The following is an 11,463-nucleotide window of genomic DNA, read 5'->3' on the forward strand; positions in this document are numbered from 1 at the left end:
CTCTGAGCACTGATACTAACTCCTTCTCCCATCGTCCTGTGATTCTGTCCTCCCCCACCTCCCCACCCTAGCCTGGCCCCCCTGACACAGCCCTGCAACTAGCCACGGGCCCAGGCCAGCAGCCATGTCAGAGGTAAGAAGAAAGTGTGTCCCTGACGAGGGCGTGTTAGGGAGACGCAGCTGCTGCCAGGCTGGGGCTCCGCTGTTCCCTCCCCAGCTTCCCCGGGTCCCCATTCTCCCCTGCGGTCCAGAAAGGCCCCAGCCAGACCCTGTCCAGAGGCCCCATCCAGACCCAGTGACCCTGGCACCGGCCACAACCCAGCACTGGGTGAGATGTAATTGACAACCATAACTAGAAAGCTCTTTTAGGAAACTTGGGAAGTGGAAGGGAGGCCATTAGGAAATTTACATTTGCGAATATGATGTTTAATTAGCAATACCAATAAATTAATAGGAGAATCTTGCTGCGGTTCTAGGTTCATAAAACACCAGCTCAGCCTGCGGAGGAGAAGGGAGCAGCTTCAGGCTGCCTACGGGGAGAGAAGGGAGCCGGGCACCACGGAGGCCCTGCCCCGGCCACGCCCGCCCCTCCTCCCTGCCTCCGCCCATCTTCTGATGGACAGCAGGGTGGAATGAGGCAGCATTGACCACAGAGGTAGGAGGGTCTGAGCTCACAGCCTGCTGCAGCCACTTGTTCCTTGGAGAAGCCGCTCAGCGTCTGAGCCTCCATGTCCTTCTCTGTCAAATGGGAATAAGGATCCTAACAGCCACCTCCTAAGGCCATTGTGACCATGAAAGGAATTAATGTGGCTAGAAGCACACAGAACAGAAAAAAGCTGGCACAAAATAAGCGTTGGTTATTAAGCGGCCGCTGCTCCTGCTATTGCGGTTATTAATGGGATAGCGCAGGCGGAGCACCTGGAGAGGCAGGACTTGATAAATATGAGGCCTTGTTGGCTTTTAATTTTTCTTTCCCAAATCCAACCTGCTCTCCCAGCCTCCCAGACACCTGGGGTGGCCGCCCTGATGACCCTTACCATTGGGTCTGGCCCCAAGGCCCTTCTGCCTCCCTCCTGGTTACTGGTTCTGCCCAGCAGAGCCGGGGCTCATTGCGCAGTCCCCGCAATGCATTTGTGAACAATGACAGATGCTGGATTCTGAAGGTGCCTCCCCAGCTTACAGACCCTCCATGGCTCCCAGCTGCTTTCGGATTTCGCTCAGGCTCCTCCTCTGCTGCGGCCCCACAGTGATCTGGCCGCCTCATTTCTCACCCCGGGGGCCTAAGGCACCACATCCTGCCAGATGCCAGCTTCTCCTGCTCCCGGGCACGCTGGCTCCCTCCTGCCCCGACACATGCGGGCTCATTTCAGAGTGCCCCCCTCTAGCCGATGAACTTCTGCTCTTTTACCAAGCACCAGCCCTAGCAGGCGAGAACCAGAGGCTGAGTCACTAGCTCTTGTCAACTTCCTCCGCCCACCACTGTGGCCAGCACCTGTGACAAGCCGGGGTAGGGCCTGAGTCTGTCCTCGGGGACACTCAGATTGTTCGCCTTATTGGGTCCTAGAAGATCTGCTCCATGCATCCTCTGCAGAAAAACCTCCCTGGATATTCCTCCAGCCTCAGTGCTCCCACCTGCCTCGGGTCATCTCTCCACCAGTTGTGATCCCGTGGCTGCTGGGTGTTTTGTTCCTAGGTCTCGACTCCTTGGGACCCAGCCTTTCATCTTTTGTCCTTTCCTACTCCTGCTCTGCTCAATGGATGAATAAACATACATCTAGATCGCCTCCCCCAAGAAGTCCTCCCTGACTGCCCCAGCTCTATTGTAACCATTGCCTGTGTTTTTGTCTGTCTTCTCCACCAGATGGTCAGACCTTGTCCTTTTGTTTATTACTGCTTCCTAGCACCTGTCCTCAAGCCGGTCACATTGGTTTGCTGATAAATATTCCCTGAGTAAGTGAATAAATGAATGGATGAGTAAATGATTATCTGGATGAATGAGGAACCGAGTGAATGGATCAGTGACTCACGGGACAAGCGAATGAATGAACAAAGAAGGGGCAAATGAAGGGACGCACCCATGAAGGCCAGGCGAGGGTGCTTCCCTGGGCTGGGGGCAGACAGCAGCTCCTCTTGAGCCCTGACCCCACCCCCGGCTTGTTTCCCCAACTGTTTATTCAGCTGTGTAAAGTGCACAGGAAACATGATAATAATTAAAGCAGACACAACAACAGGTAATTAATTGCATTTCCAAAATTTGATCCATGCATATGAATGAACGGGAGGTCACAGACTGTGTGGAGAAGCCCCCATGCTCTCAGAACAGAGGTCCTAGGTCTCTGCGGAGGGAGCGCCCAGAAGCTGACGGCTGGGGAGCTGCCTCCTCTGACTCTCCAGTGTGACCCCAGCTCCCCAGGTTCCGGACAGGGAGGGGTGATTAAGGGTGACCCCGCAGGGAAGCCCAGGGCGGTAGGGATGCCCTCCAGAGTCACAACCACAGGAAGTGTCTGGTGGTGCCTCCCGTGAGGTATGTGCCGGGTGACCACTACCTCGGCTGGAGCAGGGACCCAAGTCCACGGGCTGCCCGAGGAGGCCTGGGGCTTGGCTAGGTGTGCAGGAGCTCCAACGCCTGCCTGGGGACTCTGAGTTGGGGGATCTGGATGGGTCTGTGTCCATATTTTAAGTAAGACCCTGGACATTCTGCAAAGTGCCTGCTGGCTAGTCTCAGGTAGCCTCTCAGGTCCAGAATGCCCTCCCCAGGAAAGAAAGTCTCCCTGCGCAGAAGCACCAGAGGCAGGATGAGTGCAGCCCGGGGTCCAGGTTGAGTGGCCTGGGCAGGCCCACCCCTGGCTCCAGGCCCCCATCAGCTGCCACAGTCAGGGGAGCTTGGGGGAGCAGGGGAGGGTGGGGGATGAGGTCCCTCTAGGCACAGAGAACTGACTCCCTGTTTCATGGTTCTGCCAAAAAAAAAAGAATGTCACCACCTCCAGGAAGCTGTCTCAGCCACCAGACTGAATCACTGTCCCTGGGCTGCTGAAAGGCCAGCGCCCACCTCTCTCTCAGCTCATTCTCTGGACAGGAGAGTTCGCTCCTCCCTTCTGGCAGGCAGGGCTGAGGCTGCAGAGCCTGTGCGAGGCCTGGGGTAGGGGTGCAGCGATGATCAGGTAGCTGGCAGGGAGGTGCGACCAGAGTGCGCACGAACCCCCCTCATGTCCTTTGTTTGGTCCCAGAGGCTACCTTCAGCTTCTGACTCTACTCCAAGGACATCTCTCTAGCTATAAGCATGAGCTTGGCCCCTGCGACCTTCAACCAATGACGGGTGGGAGTCGGTGGGAAAACATCCAGCGGCCCTGGCTGGGGACAGCCTGCAGGTGTGCTCTGCAGTCCTGTGGGACCCGGGACAGGGAAGCCTCGTTGCTCCTGAGACTGCTGCTTGACATGCCAGGCGTCTCCCTCCATTTTCCTTGGGGTCCTTTCTAAATAAACACCCACAAATCCTTGGTCTGCTTTGGGGAAACTCAAATTTTAAAAGCCACCTTAACCTGGGAGGGGTGAGAATCCTGTCTTACACCAAAACTACCCGGGGGGACCCTGGGCTGCCTTACAGAGCCCCTGCTCATCCCAAGTCTCGTCTGGCCCCCGCAGCCCCAGTGGCAAGGTACAAGGATGACAAAACAGAGGCTCTGAGTGGTCACCGTCTCAGCTGGGGAGCAGAGCAGAGGCAGCCAGGCTGGGCTCCAGGCCTGGTGGAGGGAGCAGGAGTCCAGGGCAAAGGTTGCTAAGTGTTTGCCAGGTATCACCTGAACGGCTGTCTCCCTAAGAGGCAAAACTATTTGGGAAATGATTGGGGACCACGAGTTTCCCATGTGTGGGGTCCATCGTATGCACTTACATTGTCAGACTGGCTTCCAGGGCAGTGGGATTTGTATCTCATTTCTAGTGACCCAGATTAGTGCTGCTCTGATGGGCAGGGGTGGAGGGGTGGCCTGACTTCCAGGGGAGGGGTCCAGGGCCCAACACACAGTAGTCTGGGCGGGGGGTGGGGGGGTGGGGGGGGGTGGGGGGGTGGGGGGGGTGGGGGGTGGGGGGGTGGGGGTGGGGGGTGTGGAAGGATGGAATTCCTCCTTCCTGTTCCAGCCTTGGACTCTGAGAGGAGAAGGCCCTGTTTAAGTCTGAGCTGTGTGTTCCTGAGCCCATGACCATACCTCTCTGAGCCTTGGTTTCTGACCTGTATCCCAGGGCTCAGGGCCCTAATTTGCAGAGCTGCTGGGACTAGAGATCCCAGTGTGAGCCAGCATTCACCAGGTGCTCAGCAGATGGCCTGGAGAGGCTTCCCAGCCTCTGTGATGTCACCTCTCCCCACTGACTTATTAAGCCTGGGCAGTGGTCAGGTCGGTGACAGCAGGGCCCACTGGGGTTGGGGGTGTCATTAGAAATTGTTCTTACTGAGAAGCCATAAGGCCACAGCCTAACTTCCTAAGGGACCTGTGGGATTGGGAGGTAAACAGCCCCTGAGGGTAGGTGGGACCTCTACCTCCTTCTTGTTACCCGCCTTTTAGGAGGTGGTGGCAGCGTGGAGAGCAGCGATCGGAGCCATGGACCCCGGAGATCACAAGCATGCTGGTCGTGACCATCAGCCCCACCCCATCCTCTGCCACCTGACCTCCCGGGAGGCGGCCTCCCAAGAAGCCCTGGGGAAGACACGTGGAGGACGTCAAATGGCAGATGTCCACGTATAGTGGGCTTTCCTGTAGAGTATTTTAACTTAAAAAAAGAAAAGCCCAAACATATCTCAGTGTTGTAAATACTCCACAGAAACTTGCAAACACTTGCGAAATCGTTCGCACTCCTTTGTATAAACGCATTAGGCCCCGCTGTCGGTCCTCTCGCTGCGGCACTGTCCAGGCTTGTCCTCGCCGGAGGCTGCACTCTCCGCCCAGCCCCAGGCCCTGGTGAGAGCGGGTGGCCTTCCCCATCCCATTCCACCGCACCCGGGGCTACTGGGGCCTGCAGGGCTCTGCGCAGCCTCCCCACCTCCCCGAACTCGGCCTTGCGGTGGGCGCGAGGCAGTCCCCGGGGCTGGCGCCGGCGGGCGGCGCGCTCCTCGGGCGAAGCACCTGCCGGTCCCGGTCCGGGCTGGGTCCGGGCGCGGCGGGCCGTGTCCCGCGCCGCCCGCGGCCGCCGGTAGGGGGCGCCTTGGTCGTGCATTATTCATCGCCGCGCCCGCCCGCCTCCCTCGCCTTCCCCCGCGCGGGCTGCGGGCTGCGGGCTCCGCGGAGCGGGAGCGCGGAGCCTTCACAATATTGTGGCAGCTCCGCGAATGACGGCTCCGGGAGGCGGGGGGCGCGCAGCCTCGGGCGGTGGCGGGGGCGAGGGCGGGGGCGGGGAGCGGCCCCGGGTGGGGGCGACGCTGGGTCACATCGTCCCGGAGGGGGCTCTGGCCAAGGGGCTGGTTCAGTGAGGGCAGAGGTTTAGCGTCCGTCCGTCCGTTCATCCATCCATCGGTCCGTCCATCCTCCATCTTTCCTTCCTTCCACCAAGTCAGCTAACGTCTCGCACCAGGGGTGCGATGTGGGGACCGGGTGGTGAGCAAGGTAGGCTCGGTCCTTCCCTTTCAGAACTTAATCTCCAAGTAGGGAGGAAGACAGATGACAACTGTCTGATTTGCTTGTCCTTAATATATTTTATAACAGCAAGGCATCCTGTTACATTCCTTCTTGTCCATAAATATCTCTGTATAAAATAAGACTCTCAGTTACTTTATAAAAAAAAAAAAAAAAAAAAAAAAAAAAAAGAAAAGCGTGCAAACAGATAATTAAGATAATTCTAGGGAAGAGCGCTCTGCGGAAAATAAAACTCTGGTGTGTGTGTGGGGATCTCCCGGATGGTCAGGGAGGGCTTTCCCAGAAGGCGACATTTGTGCAGGGACCTGAATGACAAAAATGAGCCTGACTAGTCCCTGGGTCTCTGGGGTCTCTCCCTGCCTCATCCTGCCTTTCTAGGGGTGCTGTAAAGGTCAGCTTTCCCCAACCCACCCCCACCCAAGAAGCAGGGAGGAGGGTCTTGATGAGCCCAAAGTGGACTGAGGCCTGGCAATGGTGACACCCCATCCCCCAGCCACTCTGTAGGCCACAGGTGCTGCCGGTGCCAGTCCACCCCTGAGCACTGGGCACAGGACGCGAGAGCAGGTTCTGGGTGCCCCTTTCCCACTCCTGCTTCCGGCGCTGGGCTGGGGGGACTTGGGATTGTGGCGCTCAGCCTGAATGGGGGCGCTGCTGCCCACCCCCCAGCCCTCAGCTCTGGGGCAGGGGGGCCGGGGAAACAGAGGGCGTGGGCTCAGGGTCACCACCAGCATCGGGTTTCCTTTCACTTGTACAAAGACTCGTTGACGCCTGAGCACATCAATATCCTTAATGACAGTGAAGAGGAACTGGGACTCCAGACCCGTGCCTCCCCACCTCCGCCCCCTTCCTCCTCCTCCTCTCCCATTCCTTCTCTGTCTCCTCTCTCTGTCCCTCTGTCCTCTTTCCTCTCCCCTGCCTCTCCTTTCTCAATGCTGCCAGCCTCTCTTCTCTCTTCTCCCTTCCCCGTGTCTTGGAGTCTTTCCTCTTTTTCTTCTTTCTTTCCTTCCTCCTGGTCTTCGAAGCCTCCCCTCCTCTTCTCTACCCTCCTTCCTCTTCCTTCCTTCTTCTCTCCCGACTCTCTAGACCTCGTAGCTCTTGTACATCCACAGCTCAGCAGCTCAACCAGGAGAGGCCCCAGCTGGATCAGTCCCTCCGTCTGTCCAGCCCAGCTGGACCCCAGCACCTTCCCATGAGCCCTCAACAGCCCCAAGGCAGGGCCTATGTGTAGGGTCAGGAGAGACAGCTCCACTTCTGTCCTGCAACCTCGGCCCCAGAGGCACCTGGGCAACTGCCCTTCCTGCTGCCCCATGCTATGCTGGGAACTGAGAACGGCAAGTTTGGGTGTGGGATGCCACCGGGGAGGACAGAGTTTTGGGGAAGATTTTCTGTTTTGTATTTTTTATGACCATATATAATTTTGCATTTCTCCCTCAGCCTCTGCCTTCTTGGCTCCCAGATGTGTCCCACATTGAAGAATTATCTCTCCTCCCTGGAGTGAAATAAATGCAATCAATATGAGTATTGCTCTCAGGGCCTTGAAATATTACATTAATGTTCCATGTGGTGACATTTTAGCTGGAATTTTCAAATACATTATGATGGTTCAAATTAATATTTATCAGATCAGCTTTTATATTTTGCAAAAGAGAGAGAGAGTGAGAGAGAGAGAAGGAGAGAGGGAGAGAGAGAGAAAAGGAAAGACAGAGAGAGCATTATTAAAATACAAAATGCAGATCAAGTCTAAAATCGATGGTGCATTCTCCCAGAGCATTCCAGGGGCTGTCTTTAGCTTTCTGGGTTTGTTTTTAAATTTATTGGTGTTCCAGGCAAATCTATTGGGCTCCCATGGCCCCCTGGCCGGCCTCCCCTCCTCGCTCCCTCTTGCGGGCTATAGGCCCCTTCCTTTTCTGTCTTTCTCTCTTTATTATCCTGAAATGTAAATTACGACATTAGCCTGGTCCTTATTTTTTTTTTTAACTCTCCGATGATTAAATCTGCTACACGACATCCTTGTCCTTTCTATAAATTAAATCATCTTGGCTTTGCACCTCCAGCTCAGGGCAGATGCCACACTGGTGTTGAGGCAGCGGGCAGCTGAGGCTGAGGGCTGGGGTCCTTGTCCTCTCCTGGAGATGACACTGGGGCCTTTGTGTGGGGCAGGGAGGATGTCTCCCTGGCTCCTGGCTTCTCTGTAAATAAGAAATGTGGACTGGAGGGAGGAAGTGGTGGCAATCGTACATTCCACTTTATTTCAGTCACTTCCAAACTGATTACTCTGTGAAGTGGAAAATCCAGGCAGATTAATGGTTTAATTCTCTTTCTCTTTTCTTTTGCTTCCTCCTAACCCGCCTCCTGTTTTCCCCTCTTTCTTCTTTTCACATCTTTTTTCCCTTCTCAGAGTTGTATTTAAAAAAAAAAAAAAAGGCTCAGCAGCTTTGGGCAGGCGCTCGCAGAGTGGCCACGTGGTTGGCAGAAGGAAGGACAGCGGGTCCAGCTGGGAAGTGGTCCCAGCCCTACCTTGACTCTGACTGGAGCCCTGCAAGGGTTAACAGTGCCCATCTTAGCCTTTAACTTTTTCCTTTTTGGTGATCTTTGTTTTCTCCCTCTTCAAGTTCTGTGCAAGAGTTTGCACTGGAATGAGTATTGTGAGGTGCACAAAGGTACACACACACACACACACACACACACACACACACACACTTGCAATCACACTCCTGCACACGCCACCATGCCCACAAACGCAGCAGTAGAGACATTCTGAGAAGATCTACATGAAGCAAGCTGCCCTCCTGATTTCTCTCCACTGCTGATCTGGCCAAAAGAACGACAGGAAACTTAAAAAAGAAAAGGAGGAGGGATCGATTATTCGACCTGTACTTGAACCCGACTGAAAGAGATAAAGCGGAATTTTCAATAGGTCCCCTGCCCTTTTCACCAGGAGGGAAAGAGGAGAAGAAAAACAAGAGATATTTATATGACAGCAGCTGCTGAAAATAGCATTTCAGAGCCATAAAAAAAAGGCAAAACGAAATTCAATGGGAGAAAAGGCAAGAAACTCCTCGTCTGCTCCCCAAAAGGCGAAGCCGGCGGTGAGCGTCCTCGGCTGAAACGCAGGCGCGCCTTCTATAGATCTGTTTGAAATTATACTTGTCATTGAGGGGGAATTTATGCTTCTATTGATCTGCAAAAGGAAAATATTAAATGGTTTGGTTTTGATCTTTCGGTGACCCCAAGGTCAAGGGTAGTAGCAGATTAGTATTCATAGAATTCACCACGGAATTGCAGCCCGCATCCACTTTATGCAAACATGCGCCCCACACGCCTGGTGAAGCAGGCAGCAAATGGCCAATGGCGAGGAAAAAGGCAGCCGCACGCCCTCCCACCCCGCGGGGCTCTCCCTCATGCAATCTCGGGGAGGAGAGGAAAGAAACTGCACAGGGGTGAGTGGATGGATGGATGGATGGATGACGACACCCTGTGATTCTCGTGGGCTTGCACAAAAGCCGGGGTTCCCAGGTTGGGGAAGGTCACGGAGTTTGGAACACGGCGATGGGCACTGTAGTGTGCAGCTGAAAGAGCCAGAAACCTGAGACCCAGGGGCCCAGGGGGGCAGGAAGGGGCACCCAGACCAGCAGCAAGACATTGCCGGAAGGGCAGGAGCAGACAGGCGCATGCGCGGGCGCACACACGTGTGCGCGCTCACACCCCACCAGTGGAACCGGGGGCTTTTCTGAAGGAGGGACGTGGAGAGCTCTCTGAAGGTGACATTGTTACTTGTTCCACACCCAGGAGCATCCTAAGTGCAAGACATTCAAGGGCCTGGATGGGAAGCGGAGAAAGGCCCGGGGAGCAGGCTTCCCTGAGCCACCCTAGGGCTTCCCGTTCTCCCTCCCGCCCTGGCCATGGAACCTGCGTTCACATGAGTGTGTCATAAGGACACGTATGAAGTCCCTGGAGACAGACTGCAAACACCCCTCCCACCTCGCATCAGCCCACAAGTGCCCTCTTAGCAGAGTCTGTCCCCAGTGTGGGAACATTTGGTCAGTAACAGAGTCACTTGCCAATCCACTAAAAATAACCCACCCAGCGTATCCCTGCAATGGCAGGAATTCTGGCTGGCCCTTGTTCTGCCGGCTGATGGGGGCCCGCGGGGGACAGATCCCCACTCCTTTTTTTTTTTTTTTATTTTTTTATTTTTTCTTTTTTTTTCTTTTTTTTTTTTTTTTTTTTATTGGTTGTTCACAACATTACAAAGCTCTTGACATATCATATTTCATACATTAGATTGAAGTGGGTTATGAACTCCCAATTTTACCCCAAATGCAGAATCACATCGGTTATACATCCACAGTTTTACATAATGCCCAATTAGTAATTGTTGTATTCTGCTACCTTTCCTATCCCGTACTATCCCCCCTCCCCTCCCCTCCCTTCTTCTCTCTCTACCCCATCTACTGTAATTCATTACTCTCCTTGTTTATTTTCCCATTCCCCTCACAACCTCTTATATGTAATTTTGTGTAGCAATGAGGGTCTCCCTTCATTTCCATGCAATTTCCCTTTTCTCTCCCTTTCTCTCCCATCTCATGACTCTGTTAAATGTTAGTCTTTTCTTCCTGCTCTTCCTCCTTGCTCTGTTCATGGTTGCTCTCATTATATCAAAGAAGACATTTGGTATTTGTTTTTTAGGGATTGACTAGCTTCACTAAGCATAATCTGCTCTAGTGCCATCCATTTCCCTGCAAATTCTATGATTTTGTCATTTTTTATTGCTGCATAGTACTCCATTGTGTAAAGATGCCACATTTTTTTTATCCATTCATCTATTGAAGGGCATCTGGGTTGGTTCCACAGTCTAGCTATTGTGAATTGTGCTGCTATGAACATCGATATGGCAGCATCCCTGTAGCATGCTCTTTTAAGGTCTTCAGGGAATAGTCCGAGAAGGGCAATAGCAGGGTCAAATGGTGGTTCCATTCCCAGCTTTCCCAGGAATCTCCAAACTGCTTTCCAAATTGGCCGCACCAATTTGCAGTCCCACCAGCAATGTACAAGAGTACCCTTTTCTCCACATCCTCGCCAGCATTTGTTGTTGTTTGACTTCATAGTGGCTGCCAATCTTACTGGAGTGAGATGGTATCTTAGGGTGGTTTTGATTTGCATTAGATCCCCACTCCTAATGGGGGCTGGGGAGGGGGAGAGGGAGCCGACCTCTGGGGGTGAACTTAACAGTTCCTGCCATCTTCATGGGGCACCTTATGCACATTCTCCCCTCACTTAATACAGAAATCCTAGCAAGCGGGACCTGTAGCAGCCCATAGCACAGATGAGAAAACTGGGCCTGAGAGGTGAAGTCACGCTGACCGGGCATCGCTGTGTTGAGACTGAAGTCCACCCTAGTCTAACCGCCTGACACTTGCCCTTCACAGTTTGAGCAAATCCCAGGATTGGTCCTTACTCAAGATTCAGAGGGAGGGGAGTTGGGGATGAAGACAGGGCTTGGAGGCCTGGGGGGTGGGTCTTGGGGGTTGTGAGGGAAGGAGAGGCGAGATGGCCCCAGCCTCGCCCCCACGTGCCTGCTGAGGAGGACAGTGCTCTACCTATTAATCATGTTTCATTTATATTAGCTTGACTCGATCTACTGTATATTTGAAATGGATTTAATTTTAGATCACGCACTATGGAAGGGGGCCAGTTTGGTGTAAGGAGCATTATGAATATTTTCCATAAGCTGGATATACATTATCCAGGGACAGATATATGAGTGGCGGCCCAGGGCTGCTGGCTGGGGGAAGGGGGCTGCTCTCTCCTTCCTTCCCCCATGTCCCTGCAGCACAGGGTC

General features: G+C 54.0%; 1 long non-coding RNA gene across 1 annotated transcript; it reads left to right on the forward strand.

Moving 5' to 3' along the window:
- The first annotated feature begins 4,147 nt into the window (after positions 1-4,147).
- LOC144365902 (uncharacterized) lies at positions 4,148-4,787 on the forward strand. The gene is made up of 2 exons (XR_013424631.1): positions 4,148-4,388; positions 4,557-4,787. It is a non-coding gene; the product is annotated as an uncharacterized LOC144365902 (long non-coding RNA).
- The last annotated feature ends 6,676 nt before the right edge of the window (positions 4,788-11,463 follow it).

The sequence above is a fragment of the Ictidomys tridecemlineatus genome, chromosome 8, assembly GCF_052094955.1.
Source record: "Ictidomys tridecemlineatus isolate mIctTri1 chromosome 8, mIctTri1.hap1, whole genome shotgun sequence".
In the NCBI taxonomy this organism is placed as follows: domain Eukaryota; kingdom Metazoa; phylum Chordata; class Mammalia; order Rodentia; family Sciuridae; genus Ictidomys; species Ictidomys tridecemlineatus.